The sequence below is a fragment of the Mus caroli genome, unplaced genomic scaffold (genome assembly GCF_978045245.1).
Source record: "Mus caroli unplaced genomic scaffold, Mus_caroli_1 scaffold_16, whole genome shotgun sequence".
NCBI classification, from domain to species: domain Eukaryota; kingdom Metazoa; phylum Chordata; class Mammalia; order Rodentia; family Muridae; genus Mus; species Mus caroli.
Window position 1 is genome coordinate 79,091,871 of NW_028227271.1, and position 14,988 is coordinate 79,106,858.

The window sequence follows — 14,988 nt, forward strand, 5'->3', positions numbered from 1 at the left end:
TATAGAACCACCAGCCTTGAGTGGCACCACCCACAGTGGGTTGGACTGTCCCATGTCAGTCGCTGGTTGAGAAAATTCCCTACAGGCTTGCCTACAAACCCATCTTATGGAGGCATTTTCTCAATTGCGGTTCTCTCCTCTTAGGTGACTCTAGCCTGTGTCAAGATGACATAAAATTAGCTAGTAGAGAGTGCTAAGTCACCTTCCACTCCACTTCAGAAATAACGCCAATACCCAGGAGTACTGTCAATCATCTGTGGATAAACCCTCCACCCCCGTATTTATTTATATAAAAATATATGTATATAATGTATACATCATTTCATACAATGTATTTTGATCATTTCACCCCTCTTCCCCAACTCCTCCAAGATCCACCCCCTTCCTACCCAATCAACTTTGTGTGTTTAAAAACAAAAACAAAAACAAAAACAAAAACAAAACCAAAAACAAACACTCAAGTGCAACTTATCCTGCACATACATTCTTGGATGTGTAGCTTTCTACTGGAGCATGGGTGACCTATCAGCGATCACACACAGAAAACTGACTCTCTGTTTCACAGAATATATCATTGGCTTCTCCTAATAACTAACTATTGACACATAGCTTTTCCCTCCCCCTTCCTATCTTCCTTCCTACCTTCCTGCCTTCCTGCCTTCCTTTCCTCCCTCCCCTCCTCTTCCCTTCCCTTCCCTTCCCTTCCCTTCCCTTCCCTTCCCTTCCCTTCCCTTCCCTTCCCTTCTCCTCTCTTCTCTTTCCTCCCCTCCCCTCCCCTCCCCTCCCCTCCCCTCCCCTCCCCTCCCCTCCCCTCCCCTCCCCTCCCCTCCCCTCCCCTCCCCTCCCCTCCCTCCCTCCCTCCCTCCCTCCCTCCCTCCCTCCCTCCCTCCCTCCCTCCCTTCCTTCCTTCCTTCCTTCCTTCCTTCCTTCCTTCCTTCCTTCCTTCCTTCCTTCCTTTTTTCCTTCCTATTTTCAAATGTTTGGTCCAGATCTCCCCTTGATACATTTCCATCTGACTCTTTTATTTCATATCACTTTATTAGTTTGGAGAGAAATACTTCATTCTGATGTTCCTTCAGCACAGGAGCTGCCTGGCCTTGAGGAGCAAGAGGATTATAGAAACCGCTTGGGATCTTAAGGAGGCAGGCAGAACAGTGTTTACACTTGGCTGGAGTGGCCATCGCAGCGCCTCCCCATTTGCTTATAAAGGCAAGGGTGAGTCCCTGACATTCCGCTGGTGACTTGATTTTGCATTTACCGAATCATTTCGGGCACCACTCCTTGCAGTGGACTTAAAGCAGAAATGTTTCATTAGTATAACCCTGCAGGAGTGCAGGGTAGAAGCAGGTGCCATGGATGCTTAAGAGGCAGAGATACAGCCCTGAATGCTCCATAGGCCCCTTCAACAGTCTCAACAGTTAGCACTTCTATGCTGTAGTAGCTTATCCCCTTAAGGATTTAGTAGTTAAGGGAGTCCCCAAATTAGGGACTATCCCCCCACCCCCACCCCTGGTCCCCCAACTAAAGCCCTTTCACTTTAATCCCTTGTTTGGTATCTTGTAGCAACAGGCATGCCTTGCCTAGAAGAACCCTTGCTGCTTGGCAGGGAGACCCTGTTTCTCCTTTGGTTTCATGTGGTTTGTTCATACAAAGTGCTGGTGAATAGAAATGTCCTTTGGAGCAGAGGGATTTGTGGGGGGAATTATGGGCCCTGGCAGGGAGTGAGAACTACTCAGGGGGACTCAGATTGCTTTCATCTTGAGAAAATTCTGCTAGGACAATGCTAAGTGGGAGCCAGTCCCTCCCACTTCAAGCCCGGTGTTTCCTCATACACAAGCATCCGCTCAGGATTTTCAGCTATCCTTTTACATACATAAGGAGCAGGTGAAATGAGGGAATCAGAGTTAAGCCGGCAGCTTTCAGTTAGCCTGTAGCAACAGGGAGTGGAATTCAAATTCCTCAGTGGTGATCTTTGGCCTTGTTCTTGAAGTAACCCGCCTGGTTTCTGTTGCAGAGGTTGAAGCCCCCACCCTCCCCCCCCCGCCCTCCCCGCGCGCCCCCAGAGCTTCTAAAGAGAGCTATGAGGAGTCTGACCTAAGTTTGTCTGAGATACCCTGTGGATGACCATCGAACAAAGGTACCTTGCCCTGCATGCAGCACTAACAAAAATAAACAAATCAAAAAATATAAACAAACAAAACAAATAAAGAACAAAACCTAAACCAAACCAAACCAAACCAAACCACCACCACTATCACCATCTTTGCCGCTGCCACCACCACCACTACCAAAGTCAACTTGCCTTCTCCAACTCGATAGAATGACATACTCAATTTTCAACCAGAAGTTCTCAGCCTCTTCATTCTTTTTTTTTTTTAAAGATTTATTTATTTATCATATGTAAGTACACTGAAGCTGTCCCCAGACACTCCAGAAGAGGGCGCCAGATCTCGTTACGGATGGTTGTGAGCCACCATGTGGTTGCTGGGATTTGAACTCTGGACCTTTGGAAGAGCAGTCGGGTGCTCTTACCCACTGAGCCATCTCACCAGCCCCGCCTCTTCATTCTTAACACGACTGATATTTTGGGCTGGAGACTCCTCTCCTGTGGGGCTCTCCCCTGGCTTCTACCAACTAGATACCAACCAGTTCCATCTCACACGACAACCCGATGACATTGCCAAATGTTGTCTGGGAAGCAAGACAACTCACAGCACTGTTCAAACCAAGGAAACCCTTGCCTTTGGCTACATGACCTGTGACACTGGGGTTGGAGAGGGGGAAGGAAAATAAAAAAGACACATAGACCTTGATATTTTTTCCTTTGAAGAAAATCTTGAGTATATTTGGAGAAAGAGCAGGTTGATGTATAACATAAACCTTTTGTTTGTAATCTGTAGGTGAGATCTGTTGGTTCTGTGCCCCCCCCCCCTTTTTTTTAATGTTAGTAGAGTGGAATATACTTTCAAAATGGGTCTTTGTGGATTTGGGTCACCCCAGTGATGTGAGTGGGCAGACACTGTGGTCTCTCTTCATTCATATTGTTTTATTGGGTGAACTGAGGGTGACAGACACTCGGCCTTGGTGGGAGAGGTAGGGCAAGGACTCAGAGGTAAGACAGGAAGGTGAGACTAGCTCTGTATACCTAACTCAATGTCGGTGGTTTAACTGGTAATGCAGGCCCCAGGTTTAAGAGCAGAATAGATGGGGTGACATCTTTTTAGTGACAGGGGGCCTTATGCTGCAAACAGTTTTGTGGCAAGTCATTTAGCAACAAGAAGCACAATTTGTGTGCAATACAATTTGTGTTTTTGATGAAAGCCTTTATAATGTAGGTTAGGGTTTATTGGGACAAGTTCTAGAGTCAATAAAAAATGGCAGTCCGAGGCAATACATACGGTGTATAGTCTGCTTTGCTTTTTAAAAAATATTCATTCTTTTGGAAAGGAAAGCATACTTTTTTGTAGGCGGTGATGGCGAAGGCTAAGCAAGTTTCCTGTGAATCACATCCTTAACCCTTTAAGCGCTGACACTCATGAGCCTGTAATATTCACACCAGACAGTGCAGGGATTTTCCAAAACTCTAAGCTTCATCACTGATTGCCTGCATGTGTATTTTAAAGACGTTTTGAAGAGAACGTGAGAGGCCTTACCAGAGATGACCCTCCTCCCTTTACTGCTGCCCCCCCCCCCCCGTCTCTGTTGAATCTCCTCCATGTATGAGTGCACGCACACACACACACACACACACACATATGTGACCCTGTGGATTGAAGTCAGGGCCTCCAGCATCACAGATAAATGCTCCACATCTGAGCTGCACCCTTGTCCTGAGTCCGCCCCCTTTTTTCATTTATAATCTTTTATGAAGAAGGGGGCAAACAAATCTGATGAGAGACCACAACAAAGAGAGACACTTGCAATTCCGGTCATCCATATAAGCTTTGGCCTCCTGTTTCCATGGTAACCAGTGATCTGTATTCCAGACACACCTTTGGAAGGCTTGTTTTTCCTCTCTCCATCCTAAAAACTTAGCCAGCAGCACTGAAGTGACTGAACAATAATTGTTATCTTATCTGTTATTTTTTTAAAATTAAACATGAGGATACACAATGGAAGACAATACCTATAGGCTTATTTTGAAAATACTGTGGAAATTTCCATTAATTTTAAGATGATCACCGGGATAAAAAAATATCCAAATCCTAAATGAATGACGCCACACTGTGTAACCATCCCCCCCTCAACCCATACACTCCTTAGCTCCTTTAGCAAACAGTAAATACCATACATTATACACATTCATCTAGTTAACAGAATATACCAGTGCTTTAAGGAGCTTAAAACTAACTCGCCAGCTTTCAACCAGTCCCCCCCCCCCCCGAGGATATTTGGTCATACCTGGAAACATTTTTGGTTGCTATAATTGGTGCTGGTGTCAGAACCATAGCACCCAAAATAGCTTTATAGGTGGTATACTGACATAAGAGAAAGAAATCCTCAAATCATAGCTAAATTGTGATTTGATTTCCTGTTCTTGCACTGTTTGATTGTTTAGTTAGTTTAAGCAGTGGAAAGATGGGAGGGTGAGAGAAGGTTGAAAGAAATATTAGCCAATCAATCAATTAGTAGATCTATTTATCTAGAGAGAAAGAGGGAGGGAGAATAGAGGGGGTAGGGATGGGGAGAAAAGGGAGAAAGAGAGAAGAAGAAGAGGAAGAGGAAGAGGGAGATGGTGAGGGAGAGGAAGAGAAGAAGAAACAAGAAGAGGAGAGGAGAAGGAGGAGGAGGAGGAGAAGAAAGAAGAAGAGGAGGAGGAAGTGGCAGCCACCACAAATATTTTCACCCCCCCATCACATTTTGATTTAAGATGTGGCACTTCCTTTGCCAATCTTATTAAAGTTCTGTTATTTATTTTTCTATTAAAAAAAAGTGACCCCCCCCCCCCCCAATCTGAGATACTGATAGCACTTACCTTTGGCATTCGTCTCCTTAAATGTAGTTGTGTTTTGTCATTACGGACGCGGAGGGCAAGCGCATCCCAAATCCGTGCTTCACTCATGAGGGTAGATCCAACCAAGAAGGCAACATACATTTCCATTCCCCCACCCCTACCCCCGCCGCTATTCTTTCAGGACGAAGCAGAACAAGCAAGCAACCCTGATACAGCCAGAGGGCGCCAAAGTGCCGCGAACCGAACTTCCAGGGCTCAATGGGTTTGCGGGATGGTAAAATTGGCTTTTGTCTGAAGAAAGAGCTGTGGTTCTAGAAGATGTCACCATGTGTTAGTTTCCAAATTTAAATTTTTATTTTTCATTTTATTTTTGCCAACAGGTAAGCATAGCGAGCACATCTCCTAACCCTGGTGGCTATTGTGTGTCGCGGTGCTACCCAAAGTGCTCGCCGACCAGGCCACGAGGACTTGGCGCGGATGGCCACAGTCTGGCTGGGCGCGCTTCTGAGTAGCATCTTAAGCAGCCTGAGAGCTGGTGACTTCCATGAAAGCACAGGCACAAAAAGTCGAAGCCCTTTTTCCTAGGGTGCATTTCTTCGTTTCTTTCTCTCCGAAGTCCGGAGAACGTACCCTGAGGCGGCGCCGCCCACCCTTCCAACCCGAACCTGAGCTCTGGGCGGTGGCGCCTTGCAAAGCTGGAGCCTCCTGATCAGGCCTAGAGGGCGAGCATCTGCCGGAGGCGCCCCAGATGCTTGCCTTGGGGGACACCCTAAACCAGCGGATATCTGTCTTGATGGTTTCAAGGGAGGCATCGCGTCTTCCCCAGGCTCACTGCCTACGTGATAGCAGAATCTAAGCCCGTCGTCTGGAGCGGGGCTGGATTGGGGTGCAGAGAAAGCTGGTTACGGCGGGGGCGTAGTTCATCAGCCCCTTAAGTCTGAGCGAGAGCCTGAGCTACGTATTCAATGCTTTCAAATAAAATGTGTGCGAGACACAGAGAGGAGAGAAATCCACAGACAGTCCCGCCGGGGGTGGGGGTTGGGGGGGATGGAGGGGCGTGCAAGGAGGGAATAGGAGGAGGGGGACTGACAGAGACTGTTGGGGAGGCGGGTAAGGGATCTGGATGAGGAGAGCAGTGGGTGGGGGTGACTGTGCGGGTGTGGTGACGGGGGCGCTGGATCACGGGGCGTCTCGGGGCGCAGTGGCTGCTGGTGGAGAGAAGTTGGGGGACCCCCTCCCGGGTGGCGGGGCGCGAAAGGAGCAGGAGGGGTGAGGGCCGCGGGTTGGGAGAGGAGGGGCGGGCGCGAGGCGGGCGGGGTCGGCGAGCGGAGGAGCTGGGCGGGCGGACGCGCGGGGGGGAGGGCGCTGGGCAGGAAGGGGAGGGGGAGCGATCGAGAAATGCAGAGGCTGCAGCGGCGGCGGCAGTAGCGGCAGCGGCGACGGCGGCGGCGGCAGCGCTCCAACTCGCTCCACGCTCCGGGCTCCGCCGTCGAGCCGGGAGAGAGAGAGCCTTTGCTGAGCGACCAGGCACTCGGCCGGACGACACCAGCCACCCGGGCCCCTTGGAGGCACCGCGCTCACCCAGGGCCGCCACAGGCACCCAAAGCCGGTAAGGAGGCGCGCCGTGGGTCCCTAAGGCCATCGCGGACTCCGGGCCACCGGTTCCCCAGGGCCCCGCCCCACCCCGAAGCCTAGGGTTCTCCAACGGTGCAGCCGGGGTGCGGCCGGGTGTAGACACAGTGGGCATGGGATTCCTCTATGTGGGCTCTGTCGCATTTGGAAATCCAAGGTGATGCTCTCCCCCAGGTGGACAGCTTCGGCCTTTCGTAGGGTGGGGGGCTTGGAGGGGGGTGGCGGCGAGGCGGACGAACCGAGTTCGGGAGGGAGGGGGTGGTGGGTGGGGAGCTCTGGTGACAGGGAAAAACCGAATGCGAAACCTTTTAAACGCACCGAGTCCACTGGCCACGGTTCTGTGGGCTGAACCCAGCCTTCTGTCAGCGGAATCCGCACAGCCACGGAGTAGGCGCTCGGTGTGAGGGGCGCAGTAACAGAAGATGGAGGATGGGGGTGGGGTGGGGTGGGGAGGGAGAAAGAAGACGCGGAATCTGGTCAGATCGGAAGGGGCGGGGGTGGCTTGGCCCTCGGGACTCCTAGATCTTGGTTTAGGGTAACCGAGGAACACGAGGTTCGGAAGGCGGTGTGCACGTCCGGGGCAGATTAAAGCCCCCAGCCTGGTCTGCGGCTGAGCTGTCTTCCCACTAACCTGTGGACGTCGCCAGCATTTTATTTTAATTTTTGAGCCTTGCGCTCAGAGAGCGGGCCGCGCGCCTCCACCGCCGCCCCAGCCTGGGGGTGTGTGTGGGCTTGAACCTGACAGCCCGCGGCCCGAGCGGGCTCAACCCTTCTGCAAGCCAAGATTTCTATAGTTCCCCCCCCCCCCCCCCCCCCCCGTAGCTCAAATGCTACAACCCAATGTCTGGTTCCCGCTTCCCCACACCATTAAAAGGAAAAAAAAAAAAAATCAGAATCCCTGGATCCGATGGCACACAATGCGTGGCTGGGGACCGCATTCTTTTCATGAATATTCATCGAACGCTTGGCCCTGTTCCTAATCTGCTTCCCCCGAGACGTTTCCGCCTTGGAGCGAACTCGGTGGACGGCCTCTGCCCCAGTGATTTTCACGCTGTTCAAAGGAGCACAGCGCACATGGGTGCGATTTCAGGGTTTTGCACGGGAGCTGACACACCTCTGTCTTGGCCGAGACCACTGGCCACTTACGTGGCGGGCTAAAATAAAACACAGGTATCAAGGGGACTGCTGCTGGGGTGTGGATTAACCCCTACCCCTGGGAATATAGCAAGGGCTCACAGACCTCCGGTACTGCAGGCAAAATGAATGAATCGGGACTGTAATTACCTATTCCTTTGTCTTGGCCTCGCGCATGCGCCGGAGAGCAGGGTGTGGAGGGCCAGGCAGCCCCATCTGATCTCCCCATCATCCATCCACCCACTCCCCTCCGGAGCCCAGGAACAAAGGCGTTTGCCCTAAATGTTTCACGAAACCCTTGGACACAAATGACCACCCCCCCCCCCAACCCCTCTCCGCGCAGCTTGGTTGCGGTCTTGTGTATGTTTCCCCTCCCACCTCAAGGTTTCACATTTTACCCATTTTTTTTTTTTTTTTACAGATTTCAATCATCCAAAAATAAAAAAAAAAATCAGGGAGGGGGAATTGTGGATTTAATATATTTATTTTTAAACGCACACTGCTATTTTCCTTTCTAGAACTGTCCATTGTTCTTTCTGTTCAAATGTAACGCACTGCAGGGAAGGTGGTTTTCTTAGTTTGCACCAATTAGCTGTTTGCCTGACAGATCTTTATTGCGGGGCATTTGACCAAATAACATTAGTCTCAGACCAGCGATGGTGTTGCCCCTGGTGATACCACCTGGGACAGATTAAGACATCTTGGCATTTGAACGAACAAGATGGCCTACGGAAGCCAGCATGAGAAAATGGTTACCTTTTCAGAGGGCTAAGCCTCTCTGAATTCTCTTGATTCCTACTTTATTGTTTCATTAAGGATTCCAAAGGGCAAGCCCCTCTGAGATGGGGGGAGGAAGAAGGCGCTGGCATTGCTGGGAAGAAGATGGTGAAGCACCAAGTTCATAATGCCCCCTCCCCCCATTCAACGGGAGCCATGATAGCCCTTTGAGGGCAGATTTTCTTTCAAATGATGTATTTCTCAGCTTATGGCACCAAGTTCATAATGCCCCCTCCCCCCATTCAACGGGAGCCATGATAGCCCTTTGAGGGCAGATTTTCTTTCAAATGATGTATTTCTCAGCTTATGGCTCCTCAGGTTTCCTTTGGTGCTGGTTTACTCGTGTTATTCAAAACAGGACTTACTATCTGTATCGGGAGCCCAATGGCCTACTTCTGCAGTGGTGGGTTGTGTGTGAAGGGCTTCTCATGCCCCAGGATGTCCTGGTGGAATAACACGTGGCAGAAATCGTCAATCTTCCCCTTTGTTCCTTAAAAAAAACCTGAAAATACCCTCAATATTGACCACGCTCACTATGTCGCAGCTTATAATTGGTAAGGTGTCTGGCAGCATCTTAGATGGCAAGGGTTCTATTCTTTCTGAGGCTTAGCAATGAATTCCATGTAATCAGAGTCATGTATTATCCCGTATGAATTGTGCATTGAGTAGTATAATTTAGAGGGTTATCTGTACGTTAATAAACCCCCCCGCCCCGTAGTGCTTTTGGAGGAGAGTGCTAGGATATAGTCTAAAACCAATAGCTTTCAATTAGTGAGCTTTAAGTTTTTAAGCAAAATAATTTGAAAATCAATTAAAAATATTGTTACTTTTTTTTTTTTTTTCTTTAGCCAGCTTTCTTGCTAAACATTAGCAGAAGATGAAGGGAGCTCTTTAAAATCTTGATATAGTGTGCCAGCAGTTGACTCTATTGATTATCTGGACATTTGTGTCCCTTAGCTGGTGTTCACGCTGTCTGTGGCTTAGGAAATGGATCTCCCTCCATTACCCTAATTTAAATACTCAGTGGCAGGGCCTTCAGCTCCCTGTGCTTTGAGGCCTCTTTATAATCCTCCTGGATTTTCCAGAACAAATCACATTATGGTTTTAAATGTACTAATTATGTTTTTCTTTATTTTTATTTCCCTTTAACTTCAAGCCATTTGCATTTCATGGTCAAAATAAATGGGGCATGAAATCGGAGAAGAACCTACCTTTTGGGAATATTGTTCATTGTAAAGTAGATGTCTGTGCCACTCACGGCCGTTGTGTAAAACATTGCACATTGGAGGCATTCTTCAAATAGCTCAAGTAGCATGTAAATACACACATGCATATGTGCATCATAGATACACACACACACATATATACATTATATATACATATATTACATATATATATGTACATTATATATATATACATAATATACATATATATTATAAAATCCTATTAATGACTGTGCTAAAGGAGTTGTTTTGGAATGTTGTTTGCTCTTTTGAAAACAGTTCATTTCTGTCCTCATAAATACATACTTGAAAGGAGAAATCTTCCTGCCAATACTTCTAAGATATATTGTTTGCCTCGAGTTTAGGTAAGATGTTCCTTTTCAGGTCCCAGACTCCCACTAGTCACTATTCCACTTTACACGCTGGAATAAATACTACCAAATAAAGGACTTCTACAGGTATTTTTTGTTTTTTGTTTTGGTCTGATTTTTGTGATCTCTTCTAAAATTTCATTCTTAAAAGCTGTCTAAAAATGTCCCGAGAACTACGTCAAAGCTGGTATCTGGCTTGTGGGGTTTGCATAGACTTTTACTGCTGTGAGCAATTTTCAACTTCTGCTCTCCCTGATGATCATGATAGCTGGTAACCTAGGTAGTTAGATAGCCCCCACATACAAGGACAGGTTGGCTTTCTCCAGGACTGTCTCTAATTCATTCTCTCCCCAGACTTGAACTAATTCAGTGAGCATGAGACTGCTCTCTGAAACACCGACAAAGATGCAAACAGGCAGAATTGCTTTCAATATAAAATATGTGTTTTGGGGGGAAATTTGCAGGGAGATTTCCCAGGTTTTAATGGAAAGAAACTGGGTGTGGAACATCTTTCAGTTAAAAAAAAAAAAGAGGTAGTAATGACCATTTTCAGGTTATAACAAGGATCACACATGTCTGTGAATGACTAAGAATGGTGAGTAGCCCTTGAGGGCTCCTTAACCTCTCTGTGTGTGTCCTTTGACGGAGTAAATGGAACTGACATAACTGACCAGTTTCTACCACTGTTGAGCTGCATTTCTGACCCAGGCTGACATGAAAACCTGAGTACTTAGCAATAGTCAGTCAGAAACAGCCGACCTCAATATGAAAGGACCCAGATAGCTCATATGTGTACACACACGCACACATACATGATATATACATATATGTGATACATGTACACAATTTGGTATTCTCTAGGCTGGATGGATCCACTGGGTGGATTTGATCCAAAGTGGGTCACAGGGTCTCAGGGCTGCTTATGAAAATCAAGAGGGCCCATGACCAGTCTGCCAAAGGAGAACTCCTGTTACAAGCCAATCCCTCTGTAGCTAGGAAGACAAACATGCAGATAAATGTTAGGTCAGAATGTCGAGTGGTGAACCTTTTGAGAGCAGAGAATCACAGTTGTGTTCTCACCAGGGTGCAGATCAGTTTTCATTCTGAGACTCCGTAGTAGGAAATGGTAGGCTTCAAACCTCCTTCCTTTCCCTCCGGAAGTTGGGCATGCGATGAATTGAGGCAGAAGGAGCCCAGTCGTGGTTTTCCTTCTGGACCCAGAGGATACAAATCCCAGGAAACACATAGAGCAGAGAGGATTCTGAGTGGCTGAGACACTTGGTGCCCAGAGGGTGTGGCCAAGTGGGAGTTCGGGAAGACATTCCTGAAAGCTTTGGAGATTTGGAAATAGGAACTATTTGTGAGCACCAGAGGGGACTTGGACATAAGGAAATACTTCAGAAGAATGTAAAAGAAGTGTGGGGTACAGTGGAGAAGGCAAAACCCTAACAGGTGTCACTTTAAGCGCTCTGTCAACTTTTCATGAATTAAACTTTAGTTGAAACTCACTTTTGGATATACGGACTTTAATAGCTTTTAAACACTTCTTTTTCTTGTATATACATAATTTAGCAATAGTTTGTGCACTGTATTATGGGGGTATTCAAAGATATGATTTTTATAGGCTGGCGTGACTGGGATTGCGGTCAGTACCCTAGAATCCTGTCTCAGGTGTTTCTGCCACTGCTAGCTAGATGAACTTTAGCAAACTGCTTAGCCTCCGTGTGCCTCAGCACTCAACTTTAAAGTAGAGGTTGTAAGGTAGATTGATTGTGAGGATGAAGGAAAAATTATCAAGTTAGGACCATGACCCATCCTTGCTCATCCCATCCTTTGAGTCAACATTCACCCATATCTTTTCCTTCATCCTCTATGTCTATAGCTGGTCACGTGCTTCTTAAAAACGGGGTCAGTGTTACAAGCCAGGCTCATGAGAAGGTCTTGGGAGCATCTGGAAGAAGTTAGATACCAGTGGGTAAAAAATCAAACTCAGAGCTATCGTTCCTTGAGGATGTTAGCAAGGTACTTCCTAGTTCCAGGATGCCATTATATTGTGATGACACATGCCATGATTGAATTTTAATTCCCTTACACTAATATAATACTCATCTCACTAATAAATAAATGGAAAGTAGAGAGTCAAATAGTGTGCCTAAGATCTGATGGTTTTCAGCCCTACTTCATTCACTGAAGGTAATTATTGGTCCATTTTTATCTAGTGTAACACAAACTCTCAAAGCTAAGTAAGTAATTTTTAACATGCTAACACTCTCAGTATTTTACCTAGAGTGAATGATACTAAGTTTCTCAACAAAAAGAGATCTACTAAACAGTTTAGCTATCCAAGTAGTAGATACACTTAAGGCCTATTGATTAGAGATGGCTTTGTTCTAGGGCCTAAAGGCTAATGTCTTCAAGTCAGTCTTTCCTGGCATGGTGATAATGATGGTGCCAATTATTCAGACTTTCAATAAGCATGAGTTCTCTCTCTACCTCTCTTGCCTTCAGTAGTCACAGGCACAAGCAGTATTCCCAATGTCTTAGCCATAATTCGGCTCTGGAGTTAGGAATTGGGCAGTGGTACAGCTGTTTCCAGCTGTGCAGTTAGGGTTACTTTGTTAGCCTGTCTACCTTCATGCGAGATACACATACAGAAAGTGTTTCCAGTTCCTATCTGGACCTCAGCTCTTTGTGAATTCTGGCCCCCGTGGAGCAGAGGGTTGGAAGTTTCAGTACCTAAATACTGACCTTGGAACTCTTAGGGAAGTCCAGTGGTTTGCACAAAGTCCTGTGAGCTGGTTCATGACTATGGGGAAGGCAGGTTATTTCCCAGTATGGATGACGTTTCTGCTGTACAACCCAACAGAGTAAGGCAGAAGAAAAAAATCAAAATGCCCAATTGGGTTATTCATATCATGGCCTGAAACTTATAACAACCACCACCACCACCGTACCATACCATTTCTCTCTCTGTGTCACCCTTGCTTGACAGTTCAGCTGGTCTCCTGCACCTCTGCCTGTTCCTCTCTATGGGGACTCTTTCACCTTTATTACATCACACTTGCCCACAGCGGGAGCTCCCTAGAAATGACCTGTTAATCCTTTATCCCCAGTGTCATCCACCTTGGCTCTATTTCTTACATCCTATACATGTGATTTCCTTCTTATTCCAAATAATATATGACATGCATTAAAATGACCCAAAAGACCAGCCTTTCCTCCTAAAGTGAACGATGGTTGCAGAATTAAGGGGTTGTAGATAAATGGTACACATTTGAGGAGAAAAAAAAAGCCAGTTTTAGACTAATTTTGAGTCAAAATGACCTAAAAGTATTTGGAGGTCTCTGAAGACATCCTGTGTGTGCACTTTTGTAGAGAGGTGTCAGCTGCCCAGAGTGTTTGTGCCCATTGCTGGAGTTGTCTGGTTTGGAAGTTTCAGGAAGCAGGAGATCCAATTTTTTCTTTAGAATTACCAGATACTCTATTTGAGCTGATTTGGACATTTGAAAGGGCTGTGGTATTCTGATTCGTCTGTTAAATATGGAGTTTAATTCTGGAATGTTTGGAATTGGTTTTAGCAAGTTTTGTTTACATGTACTCAGATTGGGACATACTATTAAGTTTTGCTTTAGGTAGAAGACTTTTACATTCACATTTAAAACAGTCTAGACGTCTGTCTGTGTGACCGGGAGCTTTGAGGAGTTGTGTTTTTGTTTGTTTGTTTGTTTGTTTTGGTTTGTTTTTTGTTTTCCAGAGAAACCTGCAGTTTGTAAGTGACTTCACAGATTTCAGAATGCTTCTTCAGTCATGAGTACTCTCAGAAGTGAATATATTCCTAGGGTAAACGGAAATGAGGAGTTGTATTCTGTGCTGATGAAGAAATCGGCGCGCGAGGAAGGCTTGCTTGCGCTTGCCTGGTAGATGTTTGTGTATTATGAACTTCCTGGATTGCCTGCCTAGCAGAGGAGGCTTTGAAAAGGCAGACAGCTAGTTCCCATTGGTGGTCTATTCAAAACACTGTTCCCACAGACTGAGACAAGAGGAGAGTTAAATACTAACAGACTCTTAAGAAGAGTTAGTGTACTAGAAAGGAAGCCAGCAACACCCCATTGCCAGTCCTTAAAGATACAGGAAACAAAGTTCTGGTTGGACTGTGGAGTCTGCAGGGACTTGTGTTCCACTGTCCAGGCCGTCTGAGGTTGGTTCTGAGACTCAGGGTCCTGTAGGAATATTTGCTGTCTTTGATTTTTACAGAAGTCCTCAGCTGTTTGAACAGGGAAAAATGGTATCAGCATTCTGTATTTGCTTTTAGGGTCATCAAATATGATTGGAAAGAAGGAAAATAAGGAGAAATCTGTGACTTCTAGGTGTGCAGGCCCCTCCCACTCCCCTGCCTTTGTCCTGTAGTCCATGGATAGGGTAGGGTGAAGTTAGGGGACCACTTGGGTGTTTGCTAAAGGCATCGATATGATCAACTAAGGTATCTTGGAATCGTTGCATGATCCATATTCTCAAGGACAATGGCCTGAACCTTGGTTAACAATTGGTGATGACAGTAGTTCATGAGGGTTTTGATCATGCAACCTCAGGTAAACATTACAAGCAGCACCCTATTGAGCGGGGTTGTGGTGGTACCAGGGCTTTCTCAGTAGCCATGGTGATCTTCTGCTGACACTTCAAGCTCTAACGTCCCAAGGCTCACTCAATTGGATTCTAGAAACGTGGCTTCAGAATTGCTAGTGATTGGTTTTTATACAGATAGGAGTGTTGTGTATCAAGATGATGGCTGACTCCCAGGTGCACCATCCTTCTGATTCACAATAGTATGAGAGCTCTCTTTTTTTTTCCTGCAGTGCAATGACTGACCAATGGAAAAGCTCATGGGTGGTTTTCTATT

At 46.6% G+C, this 14,988-nt stretch overlaps 1 protein-coding gene across 1 annotated transcript in view; it reads left to right on the plus strand.

The window, feature by feature from the left end:
* Window positions 1-6,340: 6,340 nt before the first annotated feature.
* Basp1 (brain abundant membrane attached signal protein 1) overlaps window positions 6,341-14,988 on the plus strand; it is a 50,478-nt gene continuing 41,830 nt past the window's right edge. Inside the window, exon 1 of the mRNA XM_021183915.2 lies at window positions 6,341-6,563. The gene's annotated coding sequence lies outside the window, so the exon portion shown is untranslated. The remainder of the gene's footprint in view (window positions 6,564-14,988) is intronic.